Source organism: Colobus angolensis, unplaced genomic scaffold, assembly GCF_000951035.1.
Source record: "Colobus angolensis palliatus isolate OR3802 unplaced genomic scaffold, Cang.pa_1.0 Scaffold330, whole genome shotgun sequence".
Classification (NCBI taxonomy): domain Eukaryota; kingdom Metazoa; phylum Chordata; class Mammalia; order Primates; family Cercopithecidae; genus Colobus; species Colobus angolensis.
Window position 1 is genome coordinate 612,208 of NW_012116600.1, and position 22,094 is coordinate 634,301.

Consider the following 22,094-nt stretch of genomic DNA (forward strand, 5'->3'; position numbering starts at 1 on the left):
TATTCTTTTATGTATTATTCTCTGTAAGCTTATAAATCTGCTACTGTTATCTAATGCTAAGTAAATATAAATAACATTTTAAAGATTATTATACATAGAGTAGAAAGCCTTCTAAGTGCCTTTTAACTAACTTGACAGGTTACTGCTTTCAATTATCTTGAAATAAGTACAGACTAATGTTCAAACTGAATATTTGCAGCTAAGGGGCTATCCTTTCATCTGCATGCGTACTTACATTTGTAGGTATGGAGTTAATCACATTTGTGTGCAAACTAGTTATTTCATTTATACATGTTTTTATAACTACACAATTTAATTTAAAGTAACCAAACTAGTGAAATAAATGTGAAAGATATAGCTTTGATAATATTGTTGAATAATTCAAAAACATGGTAAATTCAAATAATCAATAAAAACTTATGTAATTATTGGCAGGTATGTCATCTATAAAGATTCATAGGAATTTGAAAAGCATCCATGAGATTTTTTGAAGGTTGTTTTAGCACACTTTTAAGGCTTTGGTAGTAGAATTTGCAGCCGACATATAAAAGTATCATTTTCATGTGAAGAAGAGAAGAGAGGAGAAACAAATCAGCAAGAGTAGGCTCTAATCTGTTCTGTATATTCAAGGAACCCTTATATGAAGAAACAGTGTTGTTCGTACATCTGAGCTGACTTATAAACATAGCTTGTGCTTTTGCTTAAAATAAAACTGTTAAAATAGGAACGTCAAATACTTGCTCAATTAACCTACTGATTAGTGATCGACATCGTGTCAGGCAAGAGAGTATTTAGTCATGCCAAACTGTCCTCCAGAAAGTTTGAACAGATGCACACTCCCTGCAGCAGTACACAAAACTGTCTGTTTCCCATGTCACTGCCAACTCCCAGCATTGGCATAGTTGAACATTTGTGGATTGGATGAATGAAATAAATTAACATGTATAAATATGTATTTTTTTATTTACAATAAAATTTTACATTAAAATATCTGTACTACTCAATCATACTCCTTTTGAATTGCCTATTTATTTCCTTTACTAATGTTTAATTTTGATATTTCCTAATATTTATATATTCCTTTTATGTTAAAATTTCACAATAAACTATTTCAGAAATGAATAGTTTATTCTTTATTTTGGAATTTGTCATTTTAAATGTTGATATTGTTTTAGTTATAAAGGGATGTTTATATTATAAAGTAAATGCACCAGTGTTTTCTGGTTTGGTGTCTTGCTTTGAAAGACCTTTGCTACAACAAGCTTATATAAATATTAATTCCTATCTATTTCTGTTTCTTTATATTTAAATACCTGATATATCTGTAATTTATTTTAACAAGGTTAACTAATTTTGGAAGTTACTATTTGAATTCCTATCTTTCTATTACAATAACATTACAAACAAAATATACATAAACACATGCACACACACATGCACTTATTTGTTGTGATTGTTCCACTGAGTATAATTTTCTTGCCTGGCTTTATAATGCTTTTTAATACTGTGGAGTGGGTGGCTTCACATTGCTTTTTATTTTTAATTCATTTCTTGCAATACTCTTTCAGTTATTATTCAAATATTTTTAGCACTTTGGGAGGCTGAGGCGGGTGGATCACCTGAGGTCAGGAGTTTCATACTAGCCTGGCCAACATGGTGAAACCCTGTCTCTACTAAAAATATAAAACTTTGCTGGGCATAGCAGCATGTGCCTGTAATCTCAGCTACTTGGGAGGCTGAGGCAGGAAAATCACTTGAACCCAGGAGGTGGAGGTTGCAGTGATCCGAGATCCTCCTACTGCACCCCAGTTTGGGTGACAGAGCGAGACTCCATTTCAAAAAACAGAGACAAAAACAACAAAAAATAAATAAATATTCTATCAACTTTGTCAAGATCAGTTTGGGTAAAACTGACCACTCTATAATATGAACCAACATTCCAAGGCATGTTACTTTTCTATGTACGTTCTCTTCTCTTTGTTTAACACCTTATTTATGCCTTTTGCATTCAATATAATATTGATCTTCTTATATGTCCTTTTCATTTAATTTTGATTAAGTTTACTCTTGGTTGCATGAATTGTACTAGCTAAAGAATTACTTTATAATTTTTATAATTATTTCTGTGTTAGTTTTGTGTTTATGGTTCCAAATTTTAACACATATTTCATTCATTTAGATTTTTCAGATATAATTGTATCACATGCACACAATTAATGAAAACATTTCTTTTCTTTCTATTATTTATTAGCCATACATTTTTCTTGACAATTTGCATTAGTTAAACCCAACAAAGCCCCCCCAAAACTAATGAAATAAATACAGGCATACCTTTATTGTGCTTCACTTCACTGCACTTTGCAAATACTGTTTTTTTTTTTTCTTTTTGTGAGTTGAAGGCTTGTGGCATCTCTGCAGCCAGCAAGAGTATCAACAGTATTTTTTTTAAACAAGATATGCTTATTTTTTGTCTCTGTGTCACATTTTGGGAATTCTCATATTTCAACATTTTACGTTACTATTTTATCTGTTATGGTGATCTCTGATTAGCAATCTTTGGAGTCACTATTGTAAATTCTTTGGAATCTCCACAGACCATGCCATATAAGATGGCAAACTTAATCAATAGATGTGCTTGTTCTGACTACTCCACTGATCAGGTGTTCCCCTGTTTCTCTCCCTCTCTTTAGACCTCCGTATTCCCAGAGACACAACAATATTGAAATCAGGCCAATTAATAACCCTATAATGGCCTCTGGGTAAAAAAAAAAAAAAAAAGAGTGAAAAAAGAGTCACAAGCCTCTTATTATGAATCAAAAGCTAGAAATGATTAAGTTTAGTCAGGAAGGCATGCCAAAAGCCTAGATAAGCTGAAAGCTAAACCTCATGTGACAAACAGCCAAGTGTGAATGTCAAGGAAGAGTTCTTGAAGAAAATGTAAAATGCTACTCCAGTGAATACACAAATGATAAGATATTTTTTAAAGCCCTCTTGCTGATATGGAGAAAGTTTTAGTGGTCTAAATATAAGATCAAAACAGCCACATTCCCTTAAGTCAAAGCCCAGTTAGAGCAAGGCTCTGTCTTCAATTCTATGAAGGCTTAGAGAGGTGAGGAAACTACAGAAGAAAAGTTTGAAACTAGCACAGCTTGGTTCATGACATTGAAGGAAGAAAGTCATCTCCATGATAAAAAAAATAGTGCAAAGTGAAGTAGCAAGTGCTGATGCAGAAGCTGCAGCAAACAAGCCAAAAGATCTAAGGTCATTGAAGACAGTAACTGCACAAAACAACTGATTTTCAACGTAGATAAAACATTCTAATGGAAAAAGATGCCATCTAGGACTTCCATAGCTAGAGAGAAAAGGTCAATGCCTTGCTTTAAAGCTTCAAAAGACAGGCTGTTTCTTGTGTTGGGGTCTAATGCAACTGGTGACTTTAATTTAAAGCCAATAATGTTCATATACCATTCAAAAAAATACTGAGAGCCCTTAAGAATTATGCTAAATATACTCTGTGTTATATAAATGGAATAACAAAGTCTGGATGACAACCCATCTGTTTACAGTGTGGTTTAGTGAACATGTTAAGCCCACTTTTGAAACCTACTGCTCAGAAAAAAATATTTTTTGAATATATTGCTGTTCATTGACAATGCACTTTATCTTTTTCCTCCTCCTCCTCCTCCTCCTTCTTTCTTCTTCTTCTTCCACCATGGTCTCTGTCTGTCTCTGTCACCCAGGCTGGAGCGCAGGGGTGAGATCTCAGCTCATTGCAAGCTCCGCCTCCCATGTTCACACCATTCTCCTGACTCAGCCTCCAGAGTAGCTGGGACTACAGGCGCTCGCCACCACACCTGGCTAATTTTTTGCATTTTTAGTAGAGACAGGGTTTCACCATGTTAACCAGAATGGTCTCGATTTCCTGACCTCGTGATCTGCCCCCCTCGGCCTCCCAAAGTGCTGGGATTACAGAGGTGAGCCACTGCGCCCGGCCAACAACGCACTTTTTCATTCAAAACCTCTGATGAAGACGTACAAAGAGATTATTATTATTATTATTATTATTATTATTATTTTGCCTGCTAACAAAACTTTCATTCTCCAGCCTATGAATCAAAAAGTACTTTCTACTTCCAAGTCTTATTTAACGCATACATTTTTAAAGTTATTGTTGCCATAAATAGTGATTCCTCTGATGGATCTGAGTGAAGTAAACTGAAAACCTTGTCAAAAGGATTAACCATTCTTGAGGCTGTTGAAAACATTCATGATTCATGGGAAAAAGTCATATTAGCAACATGAACAGGAATTTGGAAGAAGTTGATTCCAACCCCCATAGATGACTTTGAGTAATTCAAGACTTCAGTGGAGGAAGTAACTGCAGATGTGGTGGAAATAGCAAGAGAACTAGAATTAGAAGTGACACCTGAGGATGTGACTGAATTTTTGCAATCTCATGTTAAAACTTGAACCGATGAGGAATTGCTTCTTTCGGATGAGCAAAGAAAGTAACTTATTGAAATGGAATCTACTCCTGGTAATGTTGTGAACATTGTTGAAAGGACTGAAAATATTAAGAATATTTCAAAACCTTAGTTGATAAAACAGTAGCAAGTTTTAAGAGGAAAGACTTCCATTTTGAAAGAAGTTCTTCTGTGGGTAAGATGCTATCAAACAGTATCACATGCTACAGAGAAATCTTTTATGAAAGGAAGAGTCACTCAATGAAGCAAATTCATTGTTGTCGATTTTAAGAAATTGGAACAACCACCCCAGCCTTCAGCAACCACCATCCTGATCAGTCAACAGCTAGGCTTAACAAGGTAAGATCTTCCACCAGCTAAACAATTACCAACTTGCCAAAGGCTCAAATGTTCATTAGCATTTTTAGCAATTATTTTTAATTAAAGTATGTGGATTGCTACTTAGACATAATGCTCTGCACACTTGTTAGACTACCACAGTGCATAAACATAACTTTTATATGCACTGGGAAGTCAAAACAATTGTGCTCCTTTCTTTATTGCAATTTTTTCTTCATTGTGGTAGTTTGGAATGGAACCTGCAAATTTCTTTTAGCTATGACTGTATAGTCAACCCTTTGCATGAGTTGGTTACACATCCATGGATTCAATCAACCATAGATCAAATATATCAAAGAAAAAAGAGAGAAGGATGATTGTACAGATACCAAACATGCACAAACTTATATTCATGTCATTATTGTCTAAGAAATATGGTACCAAAACCATTTATATAGCATTTATGTAAGATTGGTGTTGTCAGTAATCTGAAGATGAGTTAAAATACATGGAAATATGTGTATATGTTATATGTATATACTCCACTATTTTATATGCTTGAGCATCTGTGGATTTTTGTATTTGTGGGAGTACTGGAATCAATGCCCTATAGATTCCTAGAGATGACTAGGTATTTCATATTATATATATTCAATGTATATAATACATAATATATATATTATAAAATACAGTAGTATTGTAGACTGAGTGAAGTCTTCTTTTTCTTTTCTTCCAATCTTAGCATGGTCTTTGTAAGACCAAAATAGTGAGTATGTATAAATCCTTTGAGCTAAGGTGTATGTATGTGTGCATGTGCATATACAAGTGTGTGTGTACATTCTTGAGCAATATACAATACTATTTTCTGTGTTTTTGTCAATTCTTACAAAATTAGCGAGTGTGTGTTTATGTGTTTTAGCTATTGACTTTTTTATTAAGTGTTTTCAAATTTCTGTGTTGTAAATATAGAACTACTTTTTTGTTATTACTGTATATTATTTATTTAATTAAATATTAAACAATTTAATTTTACTCTACCGTGTTGACAGATACACGTTTTATTTCCAAAAATTTACTATTACAAAGTGCTTTAATAAACATAGTTTGACATGATTACTGGTGCATGGCTAATATCTTAATAGCTTTCAAAACCAAAGAATCAAATACCTCAAGAATACATTCACTCTAAAAGAAAAATGGTATATTAGGTTACAGGTCTCACAGGAACAGAAGTTTTAGAACAGATATATTAATCATTATAAAATAATTTGAAATTTATAAAAAATAAAAAGGTAAATTATTAGATGTAAGCATACAGTAGTTTAAATTATGTATATTAAAGACACATTTAAGAGCAAAGTAATCACAAATAGAAATAAATTAAGAAATGGAAAGAGACTTAAAACTTCCCAAAGATTAAGTGAAACAAATAGAAAATATAAAAACAAAAGTTATGACAATTGAGAAAGAGAAGTGCTATTATCCATTTCTAAAGAGTTTTAGAAAGCGGAAAAAAATTAAAATGCCCACTTGATCAGGGTGGATAAGCTTTTTGATGTGCTGCTGAATCCGGTTTGCCAGTATTTTATTGAGGATTTTTGCATCGATGTTCATCAGGGATATTGGTCTAAAATTCTCTTTTTTTGTTGTGTCTCTGCCAGGCTTTGGTATCAGGATGACGTTGGCCTCATAAAATGAGTTAGGGAGGATTCCCTCTTTTTCTATTGATTGGAATAGTTTCAGAAGGAATGGTACCAGCTCCTCCTTGTACCTCTGGTAGAATTCAGCTGTGAATCCGTCTGGTCCTGGACTTTTTTTGGTGGGTAGGCTATTCATTGTTGCCTCAATTTCCAAGCCAAAATTGACAAATGGGATCTAATTAAACTAAAGAGCTTCTGCACAGCAAAAGAAACTACCATCAGAGTGAACAGGCGACCTACAGAATGGGAGAAAATTTTTGCAATCTACTCATCTGACAAAGGGCTAATATCCAGAACCTACAAAGAACTCAAACAAATATACAAGGAAAAAACAAACAACCCCATCAAAAAGTGGGGAAAGGATATGAACAGACATTTCTCAAAAGAAGACATTCATACAGCCAACAGACACATGAAAAAATGCTCATCATCACTCGCCATCAGAGAAATGCAAATCAAAACCACAATGAGATACCATCTCACACCAGTTAGAATGGCCACCATTAAAAAATCAGGAAACAACAAGTGTTGGAGAGGATGTGGAGAAATAGGAACACTTTTACACTGTTGGTGGGATTGTAAACTAGTTCAACCATTATGGAAAACAGTATGGCGATTCCTCAAGGATCTAGAACTAGATGTACCATATGACCCAGCCATCCCACTACTGGGTATATACCCAACGGATTATAAATTATTCTACTACAAAGACACATGCACACGTATGTTTATTGCAGCACTATTCACAATAGCAAAGACTTGGAATCAACCCAAATGTCCATCTGTGACAGACTGGATTAAGAAAATGTGGCACATATACACCATGGAATACTATGCAGCCATAAAAAAGGATGAGTTTGCGTCCTTTGTAGGGACATGGATGCAGCTGGAAACCTTCATTCTTAGCAAACTATCACAAGAAGAGAAAACCAAACACCGCATGTTCTCACTCATAGGTGGGAACTGAACAATGAGATCACTTGGACTCGGGAAGGGGAACATCACACACTGGGGCCTATCATGGGGAGGGGGGAGGGATTGCATTGGGGAGTTATACCTGATATAAATGATGAATTTGATGGGTGCTGACGAGTTGATGGGTGCAGCACACCAACATGGCACAAGTATACATATGTAACAAACCTGCATGTTATGCACATGTACCCTAGAACTTAAAGTATAATAATAAAAAAAAAAATTAAAATGGACATAGAAAAGTTTTCGTAAAATATTTTGAATAATAAATGGATGTGAATTTTTCAGAATTAAAAAACTGGTGAAATAATTCATATTGAAAGATACTTGAGTAGCAAAGAGAAGGATCAGAAAAAGAAACAACACATCTAGACATAATAGTGAAATTTTAATGAATCAATGGCAAGGCGAATCCTAAATTATATCAGAGATAAAACAGATCATCTGAGAAGGGATAAAGGTCAAATCAACATCATTTTTTCCACAAAAACAATGATTGCAAGACAATACTGGGATTATATTGGAAGAAGAGAAACAACTTAGAATTTTGTATTCAGCTAGCTGCCATTCAGAAAAAAGTATATGATAAAAACATTCTCAGGCATATAGGCAGCAGGAAGCTTGCCAAAGGAAAAAAAAACATTGAAAATTGTTGGAAATGAGTAGAAATAGAAGAGAGAAGTCCTTTAGATACTATAAAAATATTTACAAAAATATCACATAATTTGATATTTGTTATCTTTTACCTTTTTTTCTTGAGCATTTAAAACACATTGAGGTAAGTGTAGATTTGCATGCAGTTGTAAGAAGTAATATAGAGAGATTCTATGTATCCTCTACCCAGTTTCCCCTGTGATAAACTACATCATAAAAAAAACCAGTTTTTAAAATACAAGATGATAACTACTTGCATTGCATTTAAATTGTCTTAGATATTGTAAGTAATTCAAGATGTTTTAAAGTATAGGGAAGACATGCATAGGTTAAATACTATATCATTTTATATAAGGGACTTCAGTATCCCAAAACTTTGATATCCATGGCGGTCCTGGAACCAATTCCCCATAAATATCAAGGTAGAAGGGGCACATGTATATAACTTCTGGACTTGGCTTTTTAAATGCAATATGTTTCTTTGGCTATTCATCCAGGTTGTTGCATGTATCAATAGTTGCTTCCTTTTGGGAGTTGAGTAATATTCTATGGTATGGAAGTCCTGCTGTTTATTTAACTATTCACTCATTAAATGACTTTTGGGTTGTTTCTAGTTTTGGGCTACTAAGAATTAATTAATATAAACATTTATGTACAGGTTTTGGTGTGAAAATAAGTTTTTATTTCCCTGAGATAATTACGGGAAGTGCAATTTCTGGGTTTTGTGGTTGCCACGCGTTTAGTTTTGTTTGTATATCTGTTTTCTTAAGAAACTGGCAAATTGTTTTATAGAGTGGCTGCAACATTTTACATTCTTGACAGCAATCTATAAGTGGCAGTTTCCTCACATCCTAGTCAGCGTTTGGTGTTTTCATTAATTTTTATTTTAGCTATTTTCAGAGGTGTGTTGTAATATTTCATTATGATATTAATGTGAAATTTATGTAAAATGTTTATGTGATTATTTGTCATCTATATGTCTTTTTTTGGTGAAATGCCTCTTCTTGTATTTTTTTCCATGCTTGATTATTTTTATAGCTAAGTTTTAAGAGTTCTTTACAGCTGAGTTTTAAGAGCTCTTTAAATTCTAGTTACTAAATTTTTGGATATTTAGATTAAAAATATTTTCCCCCATCTATAAATAAGATTAATCTAAAATTCATCTGGAAAGCAAAGGAACTAAAATAGCCAGAAAGCTTTGAAAAAAAAGGAAAAATAAGTTCAGAGGTTCAATTAATCTAATTTCAAGATATAATATAATTACAGTAATCAATGTGGTATGACATTAGTGAAGACACAAGGATGAGCAGAATAGAGAATTAATAAATAGGCACATACAAACATGACCAACTGATATTTATTGAAAATGAAAGAGTAATTTAATGGGAAAAAATACCCTTTCAGAAAAATAAAAATTAAAAAAAAACACACACCTTATACAAAATGTAAGACAAAGTGCATCACGGATGGAAATGTAAAATAAAAATTATAAAAGTTTTAGAAACATAAAACATATAAACATAGGAGACAGTCTTCAGGATCTAGGGATGGGCAAACAGTTCTTAGGCTTGCTGTTAAAACGACAGTAAGTAAAACATTGATAACTTAGACTTCATTAAAATTAAATATTTTTCCTCTAAAGAAAAAAAACACTTGAGTAGGAAAAGACAAACTACAGACTCTTATCTTAAAAAATGTGTAAGAAGAAATTAAGAGAAATTATCTCTTTAATAATCTAACATTTATGATAAATATATATATATAAATTCAAATATATGCTTAAAAAAGAATAAACAGATGAGGGTACGTGCCTGTGTATATGCTTAAAGTAAGGTTAGAAAAACAGTAAGAGAAAATTGTAAAGAGTATAGATCTTAAATGTCCTCACTACAGTCACGAAAAACGGATAACTATGTATATTAGTACTACATTAAGTATAAATTGATTAAACAAGTAGAAGATAAAGTTTGACAAATTGAATATAAAATATGAGTATCTTAAAATAATCATCTCTATGATATATATAAGTGCATATGAAATTTGAAAATTGAAGGAAAATATTCCGGTAAACACTTAAATGAAATATTGATTACTTGAATCAGCATTAGATAAAATAGACTGTAAGATTGGTTAGGGATGGTGAGGAGCATCATAGAATCATACCAGTGTTCATGAGAAAAAGTACAACAATCTGATGAAAATTTTCAACCAATAAAATAGCTTCAAATTACAAGTATATGAGAAACTGATAAATCCATTAGCCTACTGAGAAATCATCAGTCAATCGCACTTGATAATTAATAGGTTAAGGAAATGTTCAGTTAAATTATAGAAGATCTGAATACCAAAATCAACAGGTGCAGTATTGTATACTTGAAAATTACTAAGAGAATAGATCTTAAATGTCCTTACCACACACACACAAAGGGATAAGTATATCAGATGATAGATATGTAAATTAGCTTTATTGTAATCATTTCACAATGTTTACACATATCAAACATCACATTATACAGCATAGATACATACAATTTTTATTGTCAATTATAAATTAGGGAGGTGATATATTAGCCCATTTTCACACTGCTGATAAATACATATCTAAGACTGGGAAGAAAAAGAGGTTGAATTGGACTTACAGTTCCACGTGCCCAGGAGGCCTCAGAATCACGGCAGGAGGCGAAAAAGACTTCTTACATGGTGATGGCAAGAGAAAATTAGAGAGACGCACAAGTAGAACTCCCTGATAAAACCATCAGATCTCGCGAGACTTATTCACTACCAAGAGAAAAGTATGGGGGAAACCACCCCTATGATTCAAATTATTTCCACCAGGTCCCACCCACTACACCTGGGAATTATGGGAGTACAATTCAAGATGAGATTTTGGGTGAGGAACAGAGCTAAACCATATCATTTCACCCTGACCTCTCCAAATTTCATGTCCTCACATTTCATAACCAATCATGCTTTCCCAACAGTCCCCCAAAGCCTTAACTCGTTCCAGCATTTACCCAAAAGTCCACAGTCCAAAGTGTCATCTAAGACAAGGCAAGTCTACCTACCAGCCTGTAAAATCTAGAGAAAGCTAATTATTTCCTAGATATGATGGGGGTATAGGTATTGGGTAAATACACTCATTCTAAACGGGAGAAATTAGCCAAAATGAAGGGGTCACAGGGCCCATGCAAGTCCAAAATCCACAGGGCCCATGCAAGTCCAAAATCCAGTGGGGCAGTCAGATTTTAAGGCATCAAAATGATCTCCTTTGACTCCATGTTTCACATCCAGGTCATGCTGATGCAAGAGGTAGGTTCCCACGGTCTTGGGAAGCTTCACCTTGTGGCTTTGCGGGATACAGCCTCCCTTCTGGCTGCTTTCACAGGCTGGCATTGAGTGTCTGTGGCTTTTCCAAGTGTATGGGCGCAAGCTGTAGGTGGATCTATCATTACGGGATGTGGAGTATGGTGGCTTTCCTCTCACAGCTCCATTAGGTGGGGCCCCAGTAGGGACTCTGTGTGGGGGCTCTAACCCCACATTTCTCTTCCCCACTGCCCTAGCAGAGGTTCTCCATGAGAGCTCCACCCCTGCAGCAAACTTTTGCCTGGGCATCCAGGCGTTTGTATACATCTTCTGAAATCTAAGTGGAAGTTTCCAAGCCTCAATTCTTAACTTCTGTGCACCTGCAGGTTCAATACCATGTGGAAGCTGTCACGGCTTGGGACCTGCACCCTCTAAAGCCATGGCCCAAGCTCTATGTTGACCCCTTTCAGCCATGGCTGGAGTGACTGGGATGCAGGGCACCAAGCTCCTAGATTGCACACAGAACAGGGATCCTGGACCCTGCCCACAAAATCATTTTTTGGTCCTAGACCTCCAGGTCTCTGATGGAAGAGGCTGCTGCAAAGCTCTCTGACATGCCCTAAAGACATTTTCACCATTGTCTTGGGGATTAACATTCAGCTCCTTGTTACTTATGCAAGTATCTGTAGCCAGCTGGTATTTCTCCTCAGAAAATGGGATTTTCTTTTGTATCACATTGTCAGACTGCAACTTTTCTGAACTTTATGCTCTGCTTCCCTTTTAAAACTGAATGCCTTTAGCAGTACCCAAATCACCTTTTGAATGCTTTACTGCTTAGAAATTTCTTCTGCCAGCTGCTCTAAATCATCTCTTTCAAGTTCAAAATTCCATTAATCTCTAGAGCAGGGGCAAAATGTTGCCAGTCTCTTTGCTAAAACATAACAAGAGTCACCTTTGCTCCAGTTCCCAACAAGTTCGTCACCTCCATCTGAGACCACCTCAACCTGAATTTCTTTGTCCGATTCATTATCAGCATTTTTGTCAAAACCATTCAACAAGTCTCTAGGAGGTTCCAAACTTTCCCATATTTTCCTGTCTTCTTCCGAGCCCTCCAAATTCTTCCAACCTCTGCCTGTTACCCAATTCCAAAGCCACTTCCACATTTTTGAGTATCTTTTCAGCAATGCCCCACTCTACTGGTACTGATTTACTGTATTAGCCCATTTTCATGCTGCTGAAAAAGACATACCCGAGATGGAGAAGAAAAAGAGGTTTAATTGGACTTACAGTTTCACGTGGCTGGGGAGGCCTCAGAATCATGGTGTGAGGCGAAAGGCACTTCTTCCATGGTGGTGGCAAGAAAGAATGAGAGAGATGCAAAAGCAGAAACCCCTGATAAAACCATCAGAACTCATAAAACTTATTCACTATAACAAGAACAGTATGGGGAAACTGCCCCGCTGATTCAAATTATCTTCCACAGCTCCCTCCCTCAACACATGGGAATTATGGGAGTATGATTCGAGATGAGATTTGGGTGGGGACACAGAGTCAAACAATATCAGGTGGAAAGAAATCAAGTTTGATTTAATAATATCCAATATGTGCCAACATATTTTTTATATCTATATACATACATATGTATGTGTATATATATGCATGTAAACACACACACTCAGGATATATACATACATCCTGCTGTAAACCATAATGAATAACTTCAACAGAGTTTTGTAAATATCAACAGATTATGATCTTCATCAGTAACATCAGTTATTTTAGAATTTGAGAGTTTGTCTTCAAAAAGTACTTCATCAGCGCCTCTCGAGTGCTGCTATATCTCTGTTTTTCTTTGCTGGGAAATATATTTATTTTACTCTTATTCCTGAATAAAATTTAAATTTACCTGGGCATAAAGCTTTAGTTTAACAGTTATTTTCTTCAAACATTTTAGAGGTATTATTTAGATGTCTTCTATTCCTGTTATGGCAATGTCCGTGGTCAGTATAATTGCCTTTCTTTTGTAGCTAATCTGCCCTTTGTTACCTGTCTGCTCTTAAGATAACATTGCATGGGAGATTCACTGCAATGTCCAGGGAATGGGATTTTATTTTAATTAATACTGTTCACATTCATTCTGATTGTTGAATAAGACAACACAGGTTTTTCATTCTGGAAAATTATAAGATATAATCCCTTCAAATTTTGTTTCTCCAATTTATCAAATTTTCTTTTTCTCAATCCCTCTGCAAAATAGGTTATATCATTTTGTTAATTTCTAAATATCTCTTATCATCTCTTTGGAGTATTATATCTCTTTACTTCAGTGATACATTTGAGAGTATTTCCTCAGAACTACCTTCATTTAAGTTTTCATCATTCAAACTTTATCTTACCGACTCTTTGATGCAGGTATTAGTTTTAGAGTAATGACTATGTTTCATTTAAGATATATTTATTTTTTCTAAGTCTGCATTCCTTCTCTTTCTTTTTCTTTGTATTTTTTAGTAGAGACGGGGTTTCACCATGTTAGCCAGGATGGTCTCGATCTCCTGACCTCGTGATCCACCCACCTCGGCCTCTCATAGTGCTGGGATTACAAGTGTGATTTGCTATCGTGTTCTTGACGTATTGTTCTATTATTTTCTAGTTTTCTGTAAAATTTTAAATACTGATAATTGAGTATCTTTATAAATAAATAATTATCACTTCTTTTTCTGATGCAAACTATACTGCTCCCTCTCTCTCTCATGGTAATTTAATTGTTTGTCTGAAAGTCATTTACTGTGTGCACAGTTTAAAATGTTTGCTGTTTTCAAGAAACCTCTGTTGCTTTCTGTGCAGGTGGGCTCTCCCTTACCACTACGTTGCTTTTGTCCTGGACCACCGTTTGCGATGATTTAATACTTTGTGTTGTTCTTTATGATGTAGATAGACTGAATTTAGATTTCATGTCCACACTGCACAGATCTTGTTTAACAACTTCTCTCCATGCAGTTCCAGAAAGATGGCAAGATTTCAGTTCTTACTCTAAGCTGGTGGGATATTTCTGGTATCCAGCCAGTTGGTGGTGATCTTCTGTGATTCTAAGCTTTTTGGGTAGAGAAGGTCTTGCACTCAATTAATACAATGCACATGGCTATGATTTTCCTTCCTTGCTGAATATTAAAGTGTCATTTTCAGGTAATAAGGGTTAAACATATTCCTAATTGTCTGGAGAGCTTCAGCAAGCACACACTTCTCTGATGTTGCTACCTCTTTGTATTCAGTGACTGGGAATTTCCATTTCCTTGAAATCAGTCAAGGAAACGAGAAATGTATTTCTTCAATATTAGTTTCATGTAGCATGTTTATGTTTTGAAATAAGGTAAGTCTAATAGTTCATACTGACCAAGTGCCTCCCATTTGCATTTTGAGGCACTTAGATTTTCCACTAGAAAGCGAGATTCATGAATGCTGGAACCTTACTTACCTGGTTCTGAAATATACATATATCACTACCTATATATTCTTTAAAAAACATTTTATTATATACAAGGTGATTACTAATAACTGATAAATTTGAAGGTAAAATCAAAACCTACACAATGTTACCCCAAATATATTTCATCCAAATAATTTTACAAAGGCAAACATTTTGAAAAAAATATATACATGTGAAAAATTTCCTAACTAGAATAATATGAGAGAGAATAAAAGAAGTAGTATTGTCTTAAATACAGCAAACATTTTATTATGGATATACTGACTACACAAAATAGGTAAAGGCAAATAAAGATATACAGTGGCTTTTGTAAGGAATATTTTATAACAACCATGAAACCTTGAATAAACCATATTATTCACCCTCTTTCAAATGGCAGAAATTATTGTGACTGTGCTTGTCAGTTTTTGCTCATTTGAAAAGAATATAACTGTAAAGTCATAATTTCTTAAGTGAAGCTGCTATTGAATGTCTGAGAAACAATGTTTCAAGTGCATTGTCTCTAGTCCTAAGAACTGTCTACACAAACATGGAAGAAAGCAAGCTAAATTGTTATATATAGTTTATATATAGAGGGAGTACATGTGTATACATATATCTATATGAACAAATCTTGAATAATTTTGATTAAGTTGAACGATCATATAAGCTGCTTGCAAAAAAAAATCACACTTGGTTTTATTGCAAGCAACTTTCATGATCATACAACTTAATCAAAAAATTGTTAAAATTTTCTGCCAAAATTAATCCCAGTACTTTGAGAAGCTGAGGCAGAAGCATCTATTGAGGCCAGGAGTTTGAGAGCAGCCTAGAAAACATAGCAAAATTTCATCTCTACCAAAAATTTAAAAAATTATCTGGTCATGGTGGTATGTGCCTGTAGTCCTAGGCATTTGGGAGGCTAAGGCGTGAGGATTACTTGAGCCCAGGAATTCGAAGTAACAATGAGCTATGAACACACCACTGCACTCCAGCCTAGACAACAGAGCAAGATCCTGCCTCAAAAAAATAAAAATAAAAAAAAAATCTAGTGCCAAATCTATCTACATAGGATTGAAAATACCCATGAGAGATCACTGTATCATTATGAATCATGTACAGGGTATATAAAGGCAGTATGGATAAGTTGCAGTTAGGGCTAATCTACCATTTGTCACAGAGCTCTTCTTATATACGTTATTTTCAGTATGTTTCAAAGGAAGTAAAGTTAAAGTGGTGCTTTATTTTTACTCTCATAAACTTGTTACACATGTGATTTACCACATTTTTGGCTTAAAATTTTTAAATTGCATGCTCCCTATCACTTTCGAGACTTAAATGTAAGACCTAAAACCATAAAAACCCTAGAAGAAAACCTAGGCAATACAATTCAGGACATAGACATGGGCAAAGACTTCATGACTAAAACACCAAAAACAATGGCAACAAAAGACAGAATTGACAAATGGGATCTAATTAAACTAAAGAGCTTCTGCACAGCAAAATAAACTATCATCAAAGTTAAAAGGCGACCTACAGAATGGGAGAAAAATTTTCCAATCTATCCATCTGACAAAGGGCTAATATCCAGAATCTACGAAGAACTTAAACAAGTTTACAAGAAAAAAAAAAAAAAATCAAAAAGTGGGTGAAGGATATTAAAAGGAACTTCTCAAAAGAAGGTATTTATGCAGCCAACAAACATGAAAAAAAGCTCATCATCACTGGTCATTAGAGAAACACAAATCAAAACCACAATGAGATACCACCTCACGGCAGTTAGAATGGCAATCATTAAAAAGTCAGGAAACAACAGATGCTAGAAAGGTTGTGGAGAAATAGGAATGCTTCTACACTGTTGGTGGGAGTGTAAATTAGTTTAATCATTGTGGAAAACAGTGTGGCAATTCCTCAGGAATGTAGAACCAGAAATAGCATTTGACCCAGCAATCCCAGTACTTGGTAGATATGCAAAGGATTATAAATCATTCTGCTACAAACACACATGCACACGTATGTTTACTGCAGCACTGTTCACAATAGCAAAGACTTGGAACCAACCTAAATGCCCATCAATGGTAGACTGGATAAAGAAAATGTGGCACATATACACCGTGGAATACTATGCAGCCGTAAGAAAGGATGAGTTCATGTCCTTTGCAGGGACATGGAAGAAGGTGGAAACCATCATTCTCAGCAAACTAACATAAGAACAGAAAACCAAACACCACACCTTCTCACTCATATGTGGGAAATGAACAATGAGAACACATGGATATAGGCAGGGGAACATCACACACAGGACCTGTTGGGGGTAGGGGGCTGGGGGAAGGATAGTATTAGGAGAAATACCCAATGTAGATGACGGGTGGATGGATGTGGCAAATCACCATGGCATGTGTACACCTGTGTAACAAACCTGCACATTCTGCACATATACCCTAGAACTTAAAGTATAATAAAAATAAATAAATAAATAAATAAATAAATAAATAAAATGTTTGGGCCAGGCATGGTGGCTCATGCCTGTAATCCCAGAGCTTTGGGAGGCCAATGCGGGTGGATCACTTGAGGTCAACCAGCCTGGCCAACACGATGAAACCCCGTCACTACTTAAAATACAAAAACTAGCCTGGTGTATTGATGTGCAGCTGTAATCCCAGCTACTCGGGAGGCTGAGGCAGGAGAATCACTTGAACCCGGGAGGCGGGTTTTGCAGTGAGTGGAGATTGTGCCATTGCACAACAGCCTGAGTGACAGAGTGAGACTCCATCTCAAAAAACTAAAAATAAATAAATAAATAGATAAATAAATAAATAAATAAATAAATAAATAAATTGTTTGGAAAATAATTAAATTGCCAAGCTAACTAGATAGTCTGCAATTCTTGAAGTATAAAATAGAAATTAACATCACTAATATATTAAAGCTTAACATTTTATAAACTATTTGAGAATAAAAAATATGCTCATAGGAGGGAAAAAATAATTCAATTGTCCCTGCTTAAACTAAAACAAAAACTACAAAAAATTGTACTTTTGCAAATTCAGCTGAGGCAAATATTTTGTTGAGAGAGTTTGTTATTCAACCTTCTCAATGAAATGTTTTCCCTTACACATCATCTGACAGAATTTCAACTCATGCATTTGCCAGGTCACCTTTAAGTTGTGCTAGTGAATATTAGTGGGATGTCAGATAGTCACACATGTTCTATACACAACAACCGTATTGTATAAGAAAGCTAGGGCATATAAACATGAAACACTGACTACAACTTTGTAACACTATGTAGGCTCCAAAAAGGATATTAACAGCCTGAAGTGCAATCTATACACTCAGACTAAAAGATTCTCACTAAAGTAGAAATTAAACTGTAGTGAATAACACTGAAAGGAATCAGTGTTGCTTAAACAAATGAGGGAAGTTTCTTTTTCTGAGTGTTCTAGGGCTATAGGGGTGAGAAAGCTGTCTTTAGGTAGCCTTTCCATGTATTCTCTAGAAAATCTCTATGGCCCAGTAGTTAACATGGATACAAACAGGGAAACCATCATTATAGTAATACAGGAAGAATAATGAAGTTACAACAATAATTTTAAAGAAAAATACATGTATCTATCACATTTTATTTTGCCTATAAAGTTTCTTACATTACCTTCAGCATTGTCCAAGGATGGAATTTTCTACTTTGGGCTATGATGAATGAATTGCTGCCAATTGGGTATGTTACCATACTGACTTAATGACCACTTGGTAAATGTTTTTCTGAGAAAAATCTAATAATTAGCATAAGAAGAGTAGTGGGGCAACATCTATTTTAGAAAATATTACAAGATCTGTACTTCATAATGGTATATAGTTGAATAGGGATTTTTTGCATTATTTGCATAATTTTAAAGGTTTCCTCTTAACATATGACAGTTCTTTTGAAGAATGCTTCTAATTCTAGATTATCTAGAAATAATATGTGATGAGTCTTTGCACTTTCCATTCATATTGCATATAATGCTTCTAAAAAAATGGGCAGCCGTATGTTATAATTTTTTCTTCTGTAAGGAAAAGGAATGCATATGACTCATAGCAGTTATAAAGGTTGAATTACTAATTCTGAAATTTCAAACCATAGTTAAATTAACATTTTTGATGTGAAAGTCAAATTGTGATGCAATTAATGTTAAATGAAGTTTTAAAGGGCTTAAACCTAAGAACTCAGGAGTCTGTACCCCTCCCCCCCCAAAAAAAAACCTTCTGATTTTTTAATTTAAAAATTCAATAAAATTTTGTGACAATTGTTTTGAAATTGCTAACATACTTCTTAAATAGTAGAATCGCTTATCATTGTGTTTTCCATTACATTTCTTTATGTCATGTCACGGTAACACAAAACTTTTCTTTGAGATTTTCATACATTATAATTTTAAGATTTCTCAAAGACCAAAAATCAGATCTGTCACATTTTATTTTATCTGGAAAACTTTTAAATGCAATGTTTCTGTTTTCAGGGATTAAATTAACTTTGAGTTGCATTTTTAGATTTATAATTTAGGTTATTCCAATTCAGTTTAATTAAATTAGATCATTTTTCCTTCTTTAGAAAAATGTCAAGATACTATAATTCACACACAGAAAGCATTACAAGTAGTTTAATGTAAAAATAAAGATGTGATGTTGCTCACGTAGTGTTTTTAAAACTTCTCCTTCTGTTCAATTATTTTTCTCTATGCATTATGTGATTATAAAAGCTGCCATATTTTCGGGAAATATAACAAATTCTTACATTTCACTGGCTAATTTAGATTGGAAAATTTAGAGCTAGGCAACTATTTTGTGTACAAGCTTTGTAAATTCAAGTCTCAGCTTTCTTATACATGAAATATGAGGTACAACAGTACATTATTTAAATGTTGTTCTAAGAAATAATTAAGAAAGCATATGTAAATGCTAGGCATTATATCATATGCTAACATTTTATTGCATATTCAATTAACTTACTAAGTTCAAATTTACTTTACACTAATGAAATTGGCAAACATGGGAAGATAGTCTAAATTGCACATACTTAGGTGAGCAACAGGAGCTCTCTTGAGATAGTGGTGGGAGAAAAAGAGCTTGTATGCATTATAAAGAGCAATCTGGTAACATTCTGTGAAATTAAGTACCTGTGTCTCATTGCCCTGTTATTCTGATCATGTGAAACTTTCACCTGGGCTTCTAAAAAACCCTGCATTATGAAGGTCACTGTGGCATTTAGGGAATACAGGAGTTTGAGGCTGCCTAGATGTATATAACTGAAGAAAACAATGCACAATATGTATTGCATGAGGAGTATATAGTACAATGCAATAGTCTGAAACAATAAACTGAATATTAATAATATTCAACATCGTTTTGAGAATGTCAATGTCTGTATGAGAACACATGAACATTGTTTTGTAATATCTCTTAAAATGCCTTGTGTTGAAAAACAGCTAGCTGACATTCCATTGTAACTTTGAGGCACTTTATTGATTATGGTGCATGTAATATTCATTTAATCTTCACAACAGCTCACACTTAACAGTATGTAAACTGAAATACAGTAAAGGTGAAATAACTTACACAAGTCCTATACCTAATAAATACTAAGGTCAAAATTGATATAATGATTCAGGGTCAGGTGTGGTAGCTCACGTCTGTAATCCCAGCATTTTGGAAGGCTGAGGTGGGTGGATCGCCTGAGGTCGAGAGTTCAAGACCAGCCTGACCAACATGGTGAAACCCTGTCTCTGCTAAAATTACAAAATTAGCTGGGCATGGTGTCACATGTCTGTATCCTAGCTACCTGGGAGGCTGAGACAGGAGAATCACTTGAACCCAGGAGGAGGAGGTTGCAGTGAGCTGAGACTGCACCATTGAATTCCAACCTGAGCAATAAGAGTAAAACTCAATCTCACATACACAATAAAATAAAATAAAAAGACCTATTTGATTCAAAGTCCATGTTCTTAACAGCCAACAATTCCTTTGGCCTATTAATTTCTTCAAGCAACATTATATCGATCCTTTGTTTGGAATACAAGGCATATGTAACACAAAGTGTATCAGTCATAGGCTGATCTGCAGGGAGTATCAGGGAGTCATTCAGACCCAAGCATGGTTAAAAATTTATTTGTTTCTGATTTCAGAAAATTAATAGCAATAAATATAATTGGTAAAGGAAATAATGTATGTAATTCTAGATTTCCACATTGGCTTTTTGCACAAAAACCAAGAAAATAAGTTTTAATAATTGGGTTTCATGGTTAGCTTCTAGAAACTGAGTAATTGACTCCATGTCTACAGTTACTTTGAAAATCCAGAAATATTTACTACCACTACCCCTAGATCTCCACAGGAAAGGCATACTTCCTTGTCTTATTGCTACTGGACTTAATATGTAACTTGCTTTGGCCAATGGAATAATAGGACTTGTGATATGACTGGTGAATTGAATGTACTAGTTCAATTGGATTAGTAGTCTTGAATTCCTGCCTTTCACCATAAGAATATGGCTCAGATATTCATCGATGTTAGTATTTAAGGTTCATGGAGCATATATGATCCAAACTTATATTCTGAGACAAGGTTAAGTCCAGATTATATCAATTAAATGCTAGCTAACATACACATGTGTATGCAAAAAGAAAATGAACAATTAAATGATCATTGTTGTATGTTGCAGAAATTTTGAGATGAATTCCTTACATAATATTCATAGGACAATGCAAAATAATTCATAATTTGGTGCAAGGCGTGGGGTTGAATGTATGTGACATTGTCTTGAAAACTGGCATCAGGAAACTGTTCTAGGAGACCAGAAAAATGCTAATGGATGTCAGACAGTAGCAAAAAATTTTGTAAAAGTTGAAATAGTGGACATTTACTTAATGAACTTGTAGCATTAGTAGTAACTTTTTGGTCAAATATTAAAAGTGTAACTGGTTTATGTAGTAGCAAAGCAGGAAACAGAGTCTAAAAATAATTTGCCAGTTTATAAGCAGAATTTAGAGGAAATATGGATAGACTAAAAATTTCAGAGGTGGAAAATAAAACCATTTCTCAACAAGTGAAATTTCTGGCTATAGAGAGAAAGTTTCATAGGAAGACAAAATCAACAGTATGGTTGTGACACCCTTTTCTAAGACCTCTGAAGCTGTGTAGTGGATCTTTCTAGCTCCACAA